This window comes from Pinus tabuliformis, chromosome 8, assembly GCF_031772625.1.
Source record: "Pinus tabuliformis cultivar Carrire ecotype Pingquan chromosome 8, CPIR1, whole genome shotgun sequence".
Lineage (NCBI taxonomy): Eukaryota > Viridiplantae > Streptophyta > Pinopsida > Pinales > Pinaceae > Pinus > Pinus tabuliformis.
In genome coordinates, this window is record NC_142294.1 from 1,506,982,223 (window position 1) to 1,507,000,651 (window position 18,429).

Below are 18,429 nucleotides of genomic sequence, written 5' to 3' on the forward strand. Positions count from 1 at the left end.
CCTGTTCCAGCTGAGATATCTGATGTGCTGACCAAGTATGCGGATTTGATGCCTGATGAGCTTCCGAAGAAACTTCCACCAAGGCGTGCAGTGGACCATAGCATTGACCTTGAGCCAGGAAAGAAACCCCTGGCTAAAGCACCTTATCGGTTGTCAGGACCTGAGTTGGAGGAATAGAAACGACAGTTAAAGGAGTTAACTGATGCAGGTTTCATTAGACCTTCAAGGTCCCCTTATGGAGCTCCGGTATTGTTCCAGCGGAAGAAGGATTCGAATGAGCTACGGATGTGTTGTGATTACCGTGCATTGAACAAGCAGACGGTAAGGAACAGGTATCCTTTGCCATTGGCTGTTGATTGCTTTGACAAGCTTGCGAAAGCCCGAGTGTTTTCCAAGCTGGACTTGAGGCATGGGTATTATCAGGTGCGGATAGCTGAAGGAGACGAGAAGAAGACCGCGATAGTAACAAGGTATGGTAGCTTTGAGTTTCTTGTTATGCCATTCGGGTTGTGTAACACTCCTGCTACGTTTTGCACTTTGATGAATGATGTCCTATGACCATACTTGGATTCGTTCGTAGTAGTGTACTTGGACGATATAGTGGTGTTCAATGACAACATGGAGGATAATAAGAAGCACTTGGCAATGGTGTTCGAGGCACTGAGGGAAAATCAGTTGTTCTTGAAGAAGTCTAAGTGTGTGTTCGCTCAGACTGAGATTCTGTTCCTTGGGCATATTGTTGGTCAAGGGTACATACCGATGGAGCCGAGCAAAGTGAAGGTGATCGAGGACTGGGTTGAACCGAAAAATGTCCATGAGATGAGGGTGTTTTTGGGCATGACCAACTACCAACGGAAGTTTGTAGAGGGGTACTCCAAGGTGACATCAGCACTGACAGACTTATTGAAGAAAGACAAGAGGTGGAGTTGGACGAACAAATGTCAAGAGGCATTTGATGACTTGAAGAAGAGGATGGTTACAGCACTGATACTGAAGTTGCCTGACTTCAAGAGACCGTTTGAGGTACACATAGATGCTTCAGGTTTTTCCATAGGAGGGGTTCTTATGCAAGATGGGCATCCGGTGGCGTATGAGAGTTGGAAGTTGCAGGAAAGAGAACGGAGGTATCCGGTTCATGAGAAGGAGATGACTGCCATCATCCACTGTCTTCATGTGTGGAGGCATTACCTAATTGGGAAGTTGTTTGTTGTCAAGACTGACAACGTTGCAGCAAGTTATTTTGCATCACAATTGAAGCTTTCTGCGAAGCAAGCTCGTTGGCAGAACTTCTTGGCAGAATTCGACATGACTATCGAGTATAGACCGGGAAGGCACAATGCGGTAGCAGATGCCGTTAGCAGGAAGGGACAACTTGCAGCATTGGAGGGAGAAGACCAGGCAGCTAGGAGTAGGAGTCAAGTTCAGATGTTAGAAGAGATGCAGAATAAGATCAAGGAAAGTGTTGAAACCGATACTTTGGCGCAGAATATAATGAAGTAGATAAAGGAGGGGAAGACACGAAAGTTCTTTCTACGAGACGGGTTCTTGTTCTTTAGAAACCGACTCTATGTTCCAAAGTCATCTGGGCTCAGGAGGCACCTTTTGAAGGAGTGCCACGACTCGCCATGGGCTGGCCACCCAGGGATGCGTCGTTCTTTGGAATTGTTGGAGAGAGGATTCTTTTGGGAGAAGATGCGGGAGTATGTAGAGGAGTATGTACATACGTGCATCATTTGTCAACAGGACAAATCAGATACTCAGAGGCAAAGAGGACTGTTGCAGCCTTTACCGATTCCAGAGAGGCCATGGATGAGTGTCTCGATGGACTTCATCACTCAATTGCCACAGGTTCAGGGGTATAATGGGATTATGGTCGTGGTTGATTGTTTTTCCAAGTATGTTGTCTTTGTTCCTACAAACATACCTTTTGGAGCCGAGCAGACTGTGGAGTTGTTCTTTAAGAACATAGTGAAGTATTGGCGGATGCCATTGAGCATTGTGTGGGATAGAAATCCACATTTTACAGGGAGATTTCGGACCACATTGTTCAAGCTAGTCGGGACAGAGTTGTTGATGAGTTCGAGTTACCATCCGCAGACACATGGGTAGACCGAGAGGATCAACGCATTGCTAGAGGACTACTTGAGACATTATGTGACGACTGATCAGAAGAATTTGCCTGAACTCTTGGATATTGCTCAGTTTAGCTACAATATTCAAAAGAGTTCTGCGACAGGGTATAGTCCATTTGAGTTGGTGAATGGACAGATGATGGTTGCACCGCATACCGTAGTGACGGGAGGCTTCTTGAGAAGTCCTCATGAGAGGAAGTTCATGAAGGCTTGGGAGGAGACCTTGGAGTTAGCACGGTTGCGCTTGCACAATGCTGCAAGGAGGATGAAAAAGTATGCTGATCGTGGGAGACGGGAGGCACACTTTAGTGTGGCAGATATGGTGTTTCTCAGGATTACCGGGGAGCAGTTTCAGCCAGCCAAGGGGATGACGAGTAAACTGACATGGAAGTATGAGGGACCATTCCGAGTGAAGAAGAGAGTGGGGGAAGTTGCTTACGAGCTGGAGCTTCCATGCCATATGCACATGAAGCACCCATTTTTTCATGTGAGTTAGTTGAAGAGATGTAGACTTGATTTAGACCATCCAGAGAGAGTTGAACCGATGAGAGGACCAGCCGGAATTGTGTACAAGCCAGGATTGGAGTTGGAGAAGATTTTGAGGCTCAGAACTACAGGAGTTGGTTGCCACATGAGAAGGGAATTTCTTTGCAGGTGGAAGAATGCACCGGAGGAAGAGAGTTGGGAATTAGAGGACTCGCTTTGGAGATGGAAGGACAAGATCGAGAAGTACAACAGGAAGTTGATGAGAAGAGTAGGATTGTCGAGGGCAACAATGATTTCCAGTGGGGGAGGATGTAACGCCCTGTGCTCTCGAGCACGAGCGCGCGCGTTCACTCCATCGCGAAACTAAACAAAACAGGAAGTGCGAGCTCCAACAAGGCGCAAATATATGGTGCGATGGGTTGGCGCTCCGTTTTATAGTATAGCCTGGGCGTAGTAAACGGTGGACGGGCCGACGTGTAGGAGGGCGGTCACACGATGTTTAGGGGCGCTGGCTGAACGATTGGAAGGTCGGCTTGGCAAAGGTCGACACCTTTCATGTGAGCGTATAAACACATGGTGCGTGCGCTCATTTGGACATCACCTCCTCGCAGAGCATCTACACACAAGTCTTGGGTGTGCACAAAAGGTGCGAGGTAGAGGTTTACCGCAGGTCGCACAAAGGGATGTGCCCGCCGAGCCGGGCGATGGTGTTGTGCTAAACGGTTGTAGGGTGAACAGTGGTGCGCAAGGGCGCCCACCCGCAAGGAATACACGAAGTTTGGTTTGGGTTGGGCACGGGTCGTGTACGGGTGCACCCGCGCATTCAACGAAGGAACTTGTGTATATTGTATATTGTTTCGATTGAAGGTTGAGGCATATCGCCGTGCGCACTTGCACAGGCAGGCGCCCTCCTTGTTTATGAACGCTGGTGGAACTCGGCTCCCGGTCATTGTAATCTTTCTCTATTATAATAAAAAGATTACTTCTTGCATATTATTGGGTTATTATTATCGTTCTTGTATTATTGATGGTTTCTGCACATTAATAATGTTAATTCATGTTATTATGAATTGTTGAAGGCGTAGTTCGTAAAGTTAATTAACGATGGATAAAGTTATTAACTTAGGCGGTGCCGCACCAAAATTGGGGCATGACACAGAGCCTCGACACCCACTTGGGCTCTCGCGTCATTTTGAGGAGATAAGAATTGCTGTTGCACATCTTGGCCTTGCCCGACCAAGCAGTAGCATGCCATTTGCATAGAAAAAACATACTTGAAAAACCACTTCATATTGACAAAACTAACCCTAATGTCAATCCCAAAATGAAATCATTCCCTGTTCAACCGATTCAGTCTGAGAAAACAAGAAGCTGGTTATGTATATTTATAACAACTCCAAGGCAATTCCTAGTAAATTATGTTACTAAAGTACTTAATGCAGATTAATAAGATGTTTATCAAGTTTATGATAGCTCGGTAAAAGGATGAGCAGTGTCAGTAAGATAAGATCGTCAAAGAATTGACATAAGTTAGTGGATGTGTTGTGTCACGGCACCAAGTGGATTGTGAGAAATTCGCATCTTCCTCTGACTGTGTCGATAAAAATGACACATCTAACCCTCAAATTTTCACACCCACATATTTGCATTTCAATTAAATATGATTAAACCCTTGTCGAATGCAGTTCTTATTGACTCAAACAAGATTGCGCTTCTTGTTGGGCCAACTGATATAAACTTCAGCTGAAATAACTATTTCTTACTCATCTTTTGATTAAAGGTAATGTATGTTAAAAATTTCATTATTTGATGAAAAAAATATTTAATGATATCATAATCAGTTTTGATTTATTGATATTTATTGTTTTTATCAAAAGTGGTGAAATGATAAATAAAATTTTGAAAAAGTACATTACAATTTTATTTTATCTTAAACTATTTAAGATCATAGGTTCTTAAGGCTCGAATAAAAGGACCTATTTAAAGTTTTTTGGCGTTAGAATCTTTATCTAATATTATATCTAACATGAAGAATGAAAGCTATTAAATGTTTAAATTTGATAATGATAATTTTTTTATTTTTATTTAAATATCAATGCTATGGTTATTAAAAATGTTGGCATATTATTTTTATTTATTTTACATTATTAAGAGATGGTATTTTAGATTTTAATTAATTGGTATATTTAAATATTTTTTTTTTCACATCTTTTTAACATAATTATAAAAAATTTATACAAATTATGAAATAAAAAATAACACTATATCAATACAAGTTTATCTCTTCACATTTATCTAATATAATTATAAAAATATCATAAAAATTATTAATAACAAATAACACAATTAATTTAAAAAAAAAAATAACATCCATTTACATATATCCAACCTATTTAGTAATAGCATTGTAATAATTAATAATTTTAAACATTCCATTATACTTTGAAACACCAAATTCCAACCAATTTAGTAATACCATTGTAATAATTGATAATTTTAAACATTCCATTATACCTTGAAACACCAATTTTTACGTATTTACAAGGCGCTTAGGTTGAAAAAATCAATAAATGTTTACATATGAATGCCCACTATCAAGCACGTCAATAATATAATCGGACATTTTGGCTCTAGAATGATATTATTTCTATGTAAGGCTTTAAGAATTATAAATACTAACAAATTCTAAAGTGGAAGGACGTCCGAATGAAAATATGAGATTTTGTAAAACTGTGCACCATGGTTGATAAGATTTTGATTTGTATTGGTTTGTCCAGACTTAATATTTAATCCCTCTGAACATTTTTTGTAAATTCAATCTATGCATTCCAAAGAAACAAGAGACCGAAACTCCCTTTTAAGTCTATGCACCTAGCTTTATTCTTTAATGAATTGTGGAAAGACTTTCGAAATAAAAATAAAAATAAGAAAGAGAGAAAGCTTCACTTGAGTGAATTCTGAAGTGGAAAGACTTTCGTAATATAAATACCAGATTGTGGAAAACTGTGCGCACTTATTCATAAGAATTGATTTTGTCCGTAATGGTTAGCCCCTCAGCAATTTTGATAAACTAAATTTATACACTTCGAAGTCACTTGGGAGAAATAGGATGTGGGAGAAATAGGATGTGAAATTACTATAAGAGTTTATTTTTCCAAAGCTTCATTTTTTATGAATTAAGTATGGTGAGTTGTAAGTTCATATAGAGACTTGCATGTATCTAGTTGTCGTAATTATCTTTAACCGATACTCAACTTCCTCTATTGCTATATAGTGGAGGCTTTCTTTATACTTTGACATAAGTTTGTGAGTAATAGAATACTATTAACATGATATCAGAGCCTTGGATCACATGGACTAACTGCCACTCTGGGATCCACTTGGGACCACTCAAAAGGTAATGATATTGGTTTGGAAATTTACTATGACATGGAGTTTTTGGTTTAAGTTAAAAAAAAGGAGAATTTGGACAACTATTATTGGAATTTTGGTTTAAGTAAAAAAATAGAATTTGGACAACTATTATTGGAATTTTTTCTAGCAGAAACAATATTTTCAAGACAAGTATAAGGTTGGAGGAGCTTCGTGAGAAGGAGCATATGAACTTCATAAAGAGGTTCTTCAATTGCAATCAGTTGTAACTTTATTGCAAGGAGAGAATGCAACTCTTAAGAATAATTGGCAAACTTCAGTAACTGAGAAAATCCTGAAGGTTGACCATTTGGATTCAACCTTGGGAAAATACCTCCAGATGCTTGCAGATGAATTTCAATAGAAGATTGACCTCCTTGATGACTTGCAAGAGGAAGTTGAGTCTTTTTTTGACTCAAATTTGAAGAAGCAACTAGAAGAGAAAAATGATCAACACATTATGGACATTGATCATTTAAAAGAAACAATGATGGACCAATATCATTTTTTAAAGCAAGATTATGATACCTTGTCTCAACAGCTAATTGAAAAGGATGTGGACATTCAAACGATGCAAGAGTCTAAGGAAGAACTTGAGTTAGAGGTTAGTTGTCTTTAGAAAATTAAGATGGATACAACTGATGTTGAGTTGCCAAGCTCACCTTCTTCGAGACTTGATGATGTTTATTGTCAAATGGCTGATGAAGATGATCATGAATGATCACATGCTTTTCTCACACCTAATTTTGAAAACCTTACTAGTGGCATTGGGTCAAGATTGCTGAGAAAAATGGGATATAACAAAGGAGGACTTGAGAAGAATGGAGAGGGAATTGTTTCTCCTATTAACCCTGTAGTTTAGACATCAAGAGTAGGTCTTGGTTACGATTGTGTTGTTGCCTCATCACCTACATCCAACTGTGAGGTGTTTGAAGAAAATTTGCCAATTAATTATGATAAACATATTGTTGCCATTCCAAATAAAAATGTTGTGGCACCCAACTTTGAGTCTAAAAAATTAAAAAATGAGTTATGTACACATCATCATCAGAATAAATAACCCAAGAATCAACATTATTGGTCAACTAGTAGTCCAACATTCAAATGGTTATAGACGAGACATGAGAGAATGCATTATGGACCGGTGCCAACCATCCGGATCAACTGTGGATTTATCAATGAATAGTCATGGTATCATCTGAACCAATGCCTGAAGAGTTCATATCATTGTATTGCATCAGTTGTTCATTTTTTATTGCCATTGTTCCTTCAGTTCTGTTTCAGGGAGGTAAATTTGCTGGCAATGAAGTCTATTGATTCTCACTCCTTCCGCAATTGTGTTTTGGGGGGGGGGGGAATTAGATGGTGACATATTGCTGCTTTGATTAGTGTGATCATGAACGTGTTCAGAAAACATCAAAAGTATTGTTGTACATAGTTTAAATTGATATTTCCATACTTATAGGCCTCCTTAGTTGTTTGTTGGTTTTTTGTGTTGCTTTTGTTTGAAGCCTTGTCATGGTTCTTTACCAACACCAATTTTCTTTGAAGCATTTTTTGGAGATGTTTAGAGTGTTTTCCAGCCTTGTGCCTCTACAACAATCATATTTTAGAGATTGATCGACCTCATTGAGGTTTTACGACTCTCATATTCAGATTTTTGGTATTTCAACATTTCATACTTCTTTATTGAAGTAGACCTTTCCATTTAGTGGATCATTATGGGGATCTACAATTTCAGCTCCATGATAATTTGAGCAATAACATCTTTCTCTATTTTGGGGGGAGATTTTTCCTACGGATTTTTCTTTCTTTCTCAGCTTATGAGATTTTTTTACATGGGTACCTAATCAGGGTTTGTTGTTGCGACACATTCTTTATTTATTTTTTCTTTAGTTACTCAGTATGTTTTTCGTAAGGGGGGTGTTAGAGTTGGTTTTTCCAATGCATCATTTCCTTATGAGCTAAGTATGGTAAGTTGTAAGCTCACATAAGGACTTGCATGTACCAAATTGTTGTAGTTATCCTTAACCAACATTGGAGCTTCCTTGATTGCTATATAATGGAGACTTTCTATATAATTTGACATAAAGTTGTGAATAATAAAATACTCTTAATAAATTTATTTAAATTTACATTCGAAAACACTTATATAAACCTATTATTTCTTAATATTCTTTCCGAGAAAAATTAGGGAATAGTCTCTAAAAATGGAGTGAAAAATGGTGAATAGCTTCTCCTTCACGATGAGGGCAATTACAAAAATTCTTCTATATCGCCTCATTTCTTAGCACTTATAGCATATAAGGTTTGCTTCTAATAGTCATCACATTGCAACTATATTAAAACCATTCAACATTTTTTTAGAGTTGCTTATCTATTTGTGCTAATTGGGTTATCATGTGGACTATCTAAATATGAATAATTCCATTGACTCCTGATAAAGGGCTGGTTGAGTAAAATTAAGATTGAATGGGTTGACTAAATCTTTATGTTTGCAAAAGAAGTTGATTTGGTTGTTTATATTTATAACATAAAAATATAATCAGATATAATTTTTTGTATTCTTTTTATTATTTTTTGTGGTTGATTTTGAAAATATTTTATTTATAATTTAAAATTATAATTAGATATAATATAATTTTTTTAGATTTTTGTTTTTCAATAAAATCTACCATATTTTATGTTGCTTAAAAAGAATTTTCTAATATATATAAATAGATTTATTACTCAAAATAACACTCAAATTACTTTTATAATTAAATTTTGTGATGAGAGTTAATTCTTATCTTATTTGGGACAAAAGGGACCATCAAAACTCCAAAACATTAAACTGCAACTATATAATATAATTTATGGTAAAAAAAAACTTATTCAACGGATGTAAACATATTGAATTGATGTGAATACCTTATTTTGATTTGAAAATAAACCTCTCCACTTTGTAATATAATATTATTTACATATTGCAAAAAAACAATATTTTAAAAATGAAAATCATAAATTCGATTTATAATTTTCAATAGTTTATTTTATTAATTAAAATATTTTACAGTTCAATATTAACAAAATGTTTTTACATTAAATAATATTATAGGTAATTAATAAAAATAAATCTACTCAGCGGGAAAAGTAAATACGAATAATTGATCAACTTCAAAATGATTAAAAGAAAAAAAACACATAAATTTACGTTGAATGTCACATTTTTCTGGGATGTACTTGATACAGTCCTCGATTTCATCAACTTTACCAAAGTATCATGTGAAGGGACAAAAATGCCGGATTTAAGAAAACACGATCCACCTAGAAGTGTGGTAAAACCCAGCCACTCTGCGAGAATTTTGATCATTGGAAAAATAATATTAATTGTTGTGAAAGCAAACATTGGTGGAGAATAGTTTCTTAATCTCCTAATCATTTTTGGAATTTTTAATTCAGCAGGAAACTTAATTTAAATGTTACTTTGTTTGGATATGGCAAGGAATTCGTCGGCGCTTTGATTCGAAGAAACTTCAGGGTAAAATTGAGGGAATCTAAAAGAAAATGTTAATCATAAATTATATGATTACTTATATATGGAGGTAGAAGCAATTGAGATTCTTTTTTTAATTGACAACGATAAAGTTGTTCCAAATACTATGGAAGATTGTGGAACACAATAAAGATAATTGCAACATATGAAAATTGAAAGTGAAATAATAAAGGAGTGAGATAAAGTCGTTCCAAATACAATGGAAGATGGTAAAGATAATTGCAACATATGAAAATTAAAAGCTGAAATAATAAAGGAGTCAGAGCCATTTGAAAGAATGCGTATAAGAGAATGTGTGTTATGGAAATGAAAAGTTAGAGAGTTGAAATATTTTGAATATGTTTTTTTCAAATGACATTACAAGGGAACATGTTATATAAAAACCCAGAAGCCCTACAACAGATAGTGTGTCATTGGAAAATGCAGTTGGCATACATTACTGCATTCAAAACAGCTCACGTTAAGTAGAGATTTTCCAATACTAGCACAAAGACTATAAAATAGTCTTCATTATCATATGATTGAAAGTGTCGTTTCAAATCTGTTGGTTTGTAAGCACTAATTGTGTGTGAAGTATCCGCCATATAATGGATATAAAGGGCTTGCTGTTTTAATAAAGAGGAAAAAGACATTTGATTTAAATATATTGTTCGTCTTGACACATAATCTGAATTGGATTACTGTTTTTATAAGCAGGGAAAAGTCATTTTATTTAAATATATTGTTCGTCTTGACACTGGATCTGAATATGCTCACCACTCGGTACGATATGTTTACGATATGTTTATGACGAATATCGTGTTGGATTCCACATAAGAGTTCTAATGGATTTTGTGTTTCTTTGGTTAAAAATGAGAAAAACCTCTAAATAATACGTCAAACACAATCACCAAATTCCACCCAACAACAAAGAAAATCCACTAAGGAAATTGTTATATCCTTTGGCATTTTGATGGTATTGATTCTATATCTCCAAAACCCGAGATATCCGTCACAGTTATGTTTCCCTGCTTTATTAAATTCAATTGTATTACCCATTTACAAGGCTTAGGGTTCGTCAACGAGTACCTCTAATTGTAAGGATAGCATATATGGACATTATAGAGCCGGTCTAAATAAGTACCTTAACATTACTTAACATGATTTATTATCTTATTGACCCGAGAAACATCTAATCTTTATTAGTCAACAAAATGTGCATAAATGTGCATCTTTTAAGACCATTGGATAGATGTGCCTCATAGTATTTGATAAACCTATATTTAAAAATAGGGAGTTAGCCCTATATTTGATAAGGAAATTATAGGTAGAGTTTAGGTTACCACATTTAATGGGAAAATTGTAAGCGTTGATTAAGATTAGTTGTCATGGAACATTTTAGGGATAATATTGGAAAATGGGCCACTTTTCCTTGACTTTAAAAAACATGATTCTTTAATTACAATTATTTCTAAAATTGATTCGCCCAAATTTTACACTATAAAATTATTTTATGTAAAAAATCTCCAAATATTACATAGATATTGTATATAGAATTATTAGATATTGAATATTTTTATAAAGGTATCAACAAACATTTTATAGTTTTCATATAAGGGACTAGTGAGATTCACCAAGGTTTCTAAACTTAAATATAAATTTTTATCCTTAAAATTCTCCTTTCTAGTTCCTCACTCACTTAGAAAAAAGGCCTAACCCATTCACCCAACATCCTACAATAATGCATACAATTATTTGAAAACCTAGACTATAGTAGTGACATTCACTTGCAGCTTATTGTATCATGTCACCTTGGTAGCATCATGCTTGCAATAGCCACCAATAAATGATTTTGTGGGAGGGGTCGGAAAATTAGAATCTATAGCAAGGTTCAAACAAGAGAGACCACATTGAGGCTCAATTAAATTTATAGATATATCGACTGGGAACAAGATTTCTATATGGCAATGAGAGGAACAGATAGTATATTTTTATGGAGGGGGATATTATCTTTGCCATATGTGTTTGCACGCGCATGTGTATATATGTGTGTGTGTGTGAGTGTGTGTGTGTGCGCTTGTGTGGATATGTGTCTGTGTGTGTGTAGTTTATTGTGTGTTTTCACTATTTATTTGATTATATATTATTTTCAATTGTTGAACATTAATAAAACTCAAAATATTGATAAGTGGATCAATGCTAATTTTTATCATCGATGGTGCAGTGGATGTTGCTTGTTCATTTGGTGTACCACATACTTGGATATAATTAATTAAAATGACCCCTCATTTCAAAAACTTTCAATGACATCTTAGCGATGAGCCCTGCCACTTAATATGAACACATGACCATTTTCTTAGGCATCATGTCTCAACTTAAATTTTGTGTAAATGTTTATTTCATTATTTATTTTGGTTAAATAATAAAAATATAATAAATGTGTATGTATGTTTCATTATTTTTCCAATTTTCCATTATGTCTTGTACATATTCTTCATTACCATTCATTATTTCCGCATCATTTGTTAATCAATATCATCACATTGCGACAAATTTTTGTGTCAAGCTTACCACCCTTAGGGAACTTCCATCAATGCTACAACCCATGAGTGTTGATAATCAATCACCTCCACTACCTTTTACATACCATCGACCCATGAAGGCTACATCCATATACCATCCAACAACCCCCTCCATTTTTACTACCATTGTTCCATCCCCAAAGGTTTCTTCACATGCACCCCATGTAGTCCCCTGAACATCATCCATGATGGAAATTTAGTTGATGTAAGAGTAGATGTTTCCTCTATATATATATTGTGTAGTCGAGTACTCCACATTCTAGTAAAATTCCATCATTGTGCAAGACATTCACAATTATATCCCTTTTAATATGACTTTTGTTTATTATGTATTGAATCAATTTTGGATTTTTTTATAAATTACATTCTTTGTTAATGGTAACTACTATAAGTTTGTATAGTTTATATGTTTCCATTGTGAAGGACAAAAACACCCTTGCGACTAATCATATCATCTAGTGTGAGTTTTCTGGGATTGAATTATAAAGAATCAATTTGTAAGCATGATATTCCATTATAGAAAAGGAACATTAAGATAATATTGTCTCCTTATGAAGTCCTTGGAGAGATGAAGCAAGCCCAAAAATAAAAAATATTGAGTTCCTTCTTCTAGTAAGAGGAGAATTATTGACTTCCAAAATTCAAATGATGGTGGTGAGTGTGGAAGTATTCAATGAGGGACCAATCACACCCATTATATATATATATATATATATATATATACCATACATTCATGTTTGGGCGTGAGATGTCAATTCTATGTTAGAGCCATGTTTTATATAGGTTACAATATGCCATACTTCTATGTTTAGGCATGAGGTGTCATTTTGTATTTTTGAATGTTATGTCTTTTTTCTTTAAATGTACATTTGAGAAAATTTTGTGTGTATTTGAGTGTGTATCATGTCAAATTCTCTATGGATTGAACTGCTTTTTTTTTTTGTAGTTGATGTTGAAGTGTTAAATTGCTAGTTTGAATTTGCATGTATATGGTGACGATGCAATATCACCTATAGTGAAGTGGGCACTTTAAGATGTTGCATTGTTGAAAGTTCTTCGATTGGGTTTTTAAATACATGTGAATTAGTAATATTCATTGTGTTATATGTATTTGATGATCATTCAAAGCCAGAAAGGTCAAAATATTAAATTTTAGAAATAGATATTAATACAACTATTTCTTGATAAGGGAATACTATTTTTCTACCCTGCACAAAAAATGAGATTCAATCCCTTATATTGGTCCAAGTAATTTGTCTTTACTTTTAACATGTATTCATTTATCTTAGATATGTAAATTTTACGTCGTGTGTATAAAGTAGTATGTTTGAATTCAAGCATGAGGGCATACATCCAAAGAAGAATTATTGATCAATGCTAACTCCCATTAATGGCGTGTTTCCAACAATGCATCACTCTTGAGATTTAATTTTTTAGATACCTATCATAATTCATGTATATTTGGTTGCATATATTGATGTTTGAGGTGCCCACATATGCAATTCAAAGTCACTTAGTTTATTATTTCTTTTATCCTTTGAACCACATGCAAGTAGTTAAATAGTTAATCTATGGAAAATTTGTTAAACACCAAAGGTACCTTTCATGATATGAATATAGTTTTCCAATTAGCTCTTATATCACATTATTTTCTCGTTGTTGTTGTGTTTATTTCTAAACTATATTTTTCAGATCATCATTTCTTACTAAAGGTTTTTATTTGTGTCTTCTTTCCACTTGAACTTGGTTCTTTAGCTCAGACGACTCCCTCTTCCCTATCACTCTCTCTTCCCTGTCACTCTATTTCTCTATATCTCTCTCTTTTTCTCTCTCTATATTCCCCCTCAAACTCTCCCTCTACCTATCTCTCCCCCTTGCACTAATTATATTTCTATATCCCCCCTTCTTTCCTTCTCCCTCTCCCCCTTTACTCCATCTCCCATCTCTTGTTATCTCCCCTCTTACCTCGCTCTTACTCTATTTCTTTGTCTCTCACTCCCTTTTTTACAACAACCTACCTCTCTCTCTCTCTTGTTTCCCTCGAGCTTTATCCTAGTGTCCATTAATTTAAGCTTATCTATCTCTTCCTCCCCTATTGTATCTCTCCCACTCCCTCCCCCTCTCTAATACTCTTTCCACCAACATAATATCGCTATATTTCACACTTCCTATTTCTTTTCCCTCCACTCTCTCTCCCCCCACTCAAAGCATCCCCCCTCCAATTTCGTCTCATTTTGCTCAGTATGTCAACCACAACCATCTCCCTCACTCTTCCTTCCCTATGTTGGAAAACTTGTCATTAATGGAAAAGGGTGTTGAAGGAGATGAGCATGCATTTATTGTGAGAGGTATGGTGCCCATTGTTAGCACAAGTTATGATGTGAATGTTTGCATATGCTGTCATGTTGAAGGTTTTCTATGTCATCTTAGATGCTTGCGAGAAACCACAAAGATACTTTTTAAGGTATAAGGTATAATGTCTTCCCTAGATGTAAAAAATAGGTATGGCCTTGGAGACGCTTGGTTATATCATTGTTGGATTGTTTATTTGAGTTTTTGGACAAAGCATTGTGTAAAGAGGTGCATGAAGATGTTGTGATGCAAGAGGATACCGAACTAAGGGAACAATTGTTATGTTTCACTAATTCAGGGAATGAATATAGATTAAAGCCTAGCTATCAGCATCCACATATTAGATTGACTATTATTATCAATGTCCACTACCTAGATTGATAATTCATAGCCAACAACCATGTCTTGTAGCATGGATAAATAAAACTTTGGGCCTTTGATTTTGTAATCATTAAAGTTAGCTTATTATAATATATTTTGTTTTAATATTTTGAAGTTCATTTTATTTTTTTTAATATTCAAATTTTGAAAAAGTATGAAATGAATAGGTGGAATACATGGAGGAAAGATTTTCACCTCAAATTCCTACATGTAATACTAATAGTCAGGAAGTTCTATTTATAAACAAATGTGCTTTTGGATGGAAATGTGGTTGGTTAGATTATGAGTTGAAATAGTTGTTGTGGGAAATTTTTGTGCATTTCATTGTAAAGAGAGAAATAAGAAGAGAAGATGTGAAGAGAATTTGTGGAAGAGAAGGCAGTGACAAAGAGATGGACGCATTTACAATTAAATACAAGGTCAGCCAAAACACTAAATATTTTATGTATAACAATATTGTTGTCTCCTTTCAGGTAGTAGTTTGAAGAAGAATAGGTTGGAGCTTGTAAGTAGAAGTAGGGTGTTCCTAACAAATTGAAGCTTGTAGGAGAAAATCAAGGTAGTATCATTTTTTATGTAGAAGCTTGCAAAAAATTGATGTAATTTGGAGTGGAAGCTTCCAGCAAGTTGTAGATTCCAAAATAGCAAAGAGGTTGAAGCCTCCAAAATATAATGTAAAAATGGATTCGGTCCTTGCTTTACATAATGAAAAAAAATTCATGCTTTTTCACTTTATGGTTTTCTACTTATATCTAGTGTCCACATGTGTTTATTTTGTGTGTTGATTATTATATTATAGTTGAATATTTTTTTCTATGTTAAATCTTCTTTTTATATGATTTATTGCTACTCATTTAATAGTTTAGCGTAACTATTAGAAGGAAAAGTAAAAGCATAAATTTGATGACCATGATTGCGCTATGTTGATTCACCCCCCTCTCAATATAGTCAAGTTTCCAACAATTCGTATCAAAACTTATTTCCTCTGTATCCACTTAACCATTGGAAGGTATAACTGATAGAATCATGGATTATCAAAGGAAAAGATGGCATAATATATTGAGCATATAATAGGGGGTAAAAAGTTTTTATATTGGGAGGTATAAAAAATGGAGCTTAAAGTTAATGAAAAAATATAAAGGTGTATAAAAAATGTTAATGAAAAAATCCTTACCTACAATATCTAGTGAAAGTAGGAGTTTTTTATATTGGGAAGGTGTATTGGGTTCGTATTGGTAGGAGGTTAAATAATGTGATTTTCAGGGGTATTTTACAGTATGTGGTCAATTTAAGGGTATTTTTTAGTATACCATGAACACATGTGATATGTCAAAGGTTCACAAAGTGAACAAATTGTGGCTTAGTACTACAAACTTTCAGGAATGGAGAGAGAAGGTAAAATCTAAATTGATTTTTTATATACCTAATTTATGGATGTTAGCATTGAACATATACAATAAGAATTCCCCCTTAAAGCAAGAAAAATAGTGGAATGCTCAAAGTAAGTGTGAAATTTAGAACATCTTCACAACTTGGATCTTGAGATGGTAACAAATAAAAAATCTACAAAATAAATATGGGACATATTACACGACATGCATGAATGAGATACCAATAGTAGCAATTGAGAAAAAGATAAGAAAAGGAAGAAGAAGAAAAAGGACTCTTTGAAAGAAATTCTTTAGTCGAATGAGACTTGTTTTGCTAGTAATTATTTACATAATTTCCATGACGATAATTTAGTTGCAGACTAAGCTAAAATTGACTCAGCATTGGTTGAAACAAAATTACTTGCAAAAAAAACAATATCAAAAGAAATTATTGTGGATATGTGATTGGAAAGAGCATGAGTTCAAAGAATAAGTCATTAGCCTGAGGACATAGTTGGAAGAATCCAAGAGAGTTGAAGAGGTGATAAGGAACTAGCTAAAGGTTAAATAGGAACAATGTAAACGGTTAAAAGGTGAGGTCATTTCATCAAGAAATGTGCAAGATGAAATTATTAGATGATATGAAAAGTTAGAGAGGAGGTTTTCTCCATAAGAAATAAGTCAGAAAATAACAATAGCTAAAAGGATGTTACAGAAGATAATAATAAAGTTTCATGTGCAAAAGGGCCATTTCCTCCGAGAGATGAGTCGAGAAAAATTTTAAGATTACAAAGGAACTCCTTTTCTCTCCTATTGGAACATATCGAATGCTTCAATTGTCATAAAATAAAGCATGTAACAACTAGCTATAAGAGCATTCAAATCAAGGTTCATCAGAAAAAGATGTAGTAGAAATGTAAGATCAGTCAAACAAAAAATCAAAGAAGACCTCTCCTTATGAGAAGATCATGAACGACTAGGTGAAAAAACTCCTTCTATTGTTACTATTATTCATGCAATGATTTTGGCCATAAGGATGTTTATTGCAAGTCCTATGCAAAGAAAAGTAGGAATGCATTACATGTAAATAGAAATTCACATATGGATAGTAGCACAAGAAGTCACAAGCCATTTCCTCCCTTTCTTTGTAGCATAATATTCTATTTATGTGACAATCTCAACCACGTGGACAAAGATTATAGGTTTCCTAGTTCTTCAAAGAAAACCAAACGAATGGAGTAAAACAATCAAAGTAAATTATACAAGAAAGTAGAAGTAAATGCACCAATTAGAAAGCAAGAGCACCATGTGATTTCAATGAAAAAGTGAAGTGAACATGACGTCAGGGGTAGTTGCTCAAGGAAACAAAAAAGGGTCTAGTCAATGTTTAGTGCCTCAAGGGAGAGAAAGCTCGATAATATTTTGAAGATATATCAAATATGTTAGATTCTTTGTTATGAAACTTTAAAGAAAAGCTTAACCATGATCAATTGGAAAACTTCGAGATAAGGCATTTGAAGGGCCTTGTTAAGAAACATTTACTATTTATCATCTATCCTATATCTCTCTAAACTGAGAATATTGCAAAAAAGGGAATGGATAAATAAAAGGACAAGGAAATATGTTGTGACACTTGAAGAAGGAAACAGTAAAAGTATTGTTTCGTTTTTTCAACATCAGATTCTCGGCTTGAATCATGAACAGGGGAGTGCAAACAATGATCCTCTAATTATGCCTATAAATAACAATAATTTTGATTTGATTCTCATATGAAATTAATTATGAAGAAGAGACCACGTGGTCCGTATAATGGGGGTGGAATTATAATAGAGTACAGCGTAGGGTGGAAAAATAATTTAGAATGTAGGAATTGTATCTTAAAAATGGGAATGGGAAAACCATAACCAACTTCGAGGAAAATGCCCATCTCCTTGGAAAGTGTTAGGTAAGCTTGCGACCTGATGAAAGTAATAGTTTTAACAAAACCATATTTAGGTTGAATACTTCTATCAGTAATTTTGATTTTTAAAATAGAAACATTAAAGTCGTTTTATTCCACAATAAGAAGGATCAGGACGATTACAAAAAAGTGGACCATTTGGAGGATCAAAGCATTAAAATCAAAGACACATTACCTAGCATCCATCACATTGTTGTAAAGGTGGATCTAAATATTTTCCTCAAGGATTCGAGAGAGCACA